Source organism: Calonectris borealis, chromosome 10 (genome assembly GCF_964195595.1).
Source record: "Calonectris borealis chromosome 10, bCalBor7.hap1.2, whole genome shotgun sequence".
Lineage (NCBI taxonomy): Eukaryota > Metazoa > Chordata > Aves > Procellariiformes > Procellariidae > Calonectris > Calonectris borealis.
The window spans coordinates 12,850,181-12,851,806 of NC_134321.1; the positions used below are offsets into that span (position 1 = coordinate 12,850,181).

General features: G+C 51.8%; 1 non-coding gene across 1 annotated transcript; it reads right to left on the reverse strand.

Moving 5' to 3' along the window:
* Positions 1–1,239: 1,239 nt before the first annotated feature.
* On the reverse strand, positions 1,240–1,322 carry TRNAL-UAA (transfer RNA leucine (anticodon UAA)). The gene has a single exon. It is a non-coding gene; the product is annotated as a tRNA-Leu (tRNA).
* Between the last annotated feature and the right edge of the window lie 304 nt (positions 1,323–1,626).

Below are 1,626 nucleotides of genomic sequence, written 5' to 3' on the forward strand. Positions count from 1 at the left end.
CCAGCTCTAGTGGATATGCACAAAATTTCCCTCCCACACTAATCAAATGGGAGAGGAGCAGAGTACTTCCTCCCATGTCCTCTCTTCTGGGTCCTGCCCCATTTGTTGTACGGCCACTCGTACAGGCCCTGTAATCCTTCATGTAGGCCACCATCTGATTCCCATGTATCAGAGAGAGCCAAAGATCTTAACATGCAACTTTTAATTAAGCTGTTATCATCTGTCACAAACATGAAATTAATGGTCCTACATCATAATCATAAATTCATACATAACCCCATGCACCAGCAAATAACTCTTTGCAGTGATACGACAATGGTAAGCTGATTTGCAAGAAGCGCACACTACCCAGGAATCCTAATTAACCAAATTAACACCATCACTTCAAATCATGTCCCAGCAGTAGGACATTTCCGATTGGCCTCAGGCTGGAGCAAAGCAGCCAAACGAAAACCTGACAACATCTCCGCGGGTCCAGCAGGCCAACCCTTTACTGAGGGAAATATCTGCTGTCCATCCATGCACACAAGGAAGGGATCAAAAAATCTCGCGAGCATTTGTAGGTACCAACCCAAGGCAGACTATAGCATAGCGACGCTGTGCAACAGAGGAGCAGTTCTCGGTTTCTCATGCATTTCCCAAATTTAACCAGCAGCATCAGGAACCCCTTCCTGCCATGCTGGCTTGTTCCACGGGGTCGTGACACCGCCAAATCCCCCTGGGGAGTGCCAAATAGTGCTTTGGATGAGCCAAGTGGTGGGTCTGGGGTCATGGAACAGAGCTGGCAAGAGAAGCTGATGTGGAGCAGTCTCCACAAACCACAAACCCATCTCCCTGAACCCACTTGTTTGCGCTGGTTTCCACTTGTGACTTGCCTGAGCTGTTTAGAGCTCAACACCTTTTCTTTTTCCCCCTTCAGGGTAGTCAGGTTTTACTATTTCTGCCATGGGAAGAACAAGTTGCTGTTTTGGGAGCGTGTGGGATTCAAGCCCACGACAGTCTTGACACTCCCTGCTTGAAGGACAAGAGCCGCAACCTGTGTGCCAGAGGGACCAGCTCATGTCTCTCTCCATGTTCAGCCTGGACAATAGGGTGGCTCAGTCCCACCAGGGTCCTCACGTTGGGGTGTTGAATGGCCTCAGCTCCCCGGGAACAGGGTCCAGAGCTCCCATCCCTGCTCTGAACCAATGCTCTAAAAGCTGGGGTGGGGCGGTTGGACCAAGAGAAAAAGGAGGCTCCTACCAGAAGTGGGGTTCGAACCCACGCGGGCATGCGCCCATTGGATCTTAAGTCCAACGCCTTCACCACTCGGCCATCCTGGTCAGCTGTAAGCTCTCCCCTGGCCCACCAGCTCCTCCTCTGGAGAGCACACACCTCACCAAGCCCTCGAGGTCCCAACCCAAGACACTTCCCAAGCCCAGTGACACCTTCCCCTCCTCACTGCTTTCTTTTATGTCCTCAGCAAACTGGTGGAACATCTCATTGGGAGGCACCAGGTCTCATGGGTTATGGAGGATGGCATAGCCCCTGTGTGCCACACTAGGTCCTTGTGCAAGGACCATAGTCATTGGTGATAACACCACCAGGGACCCTGGTGCAGGAGAGGCATCTCTGGAGGGTCTCAGC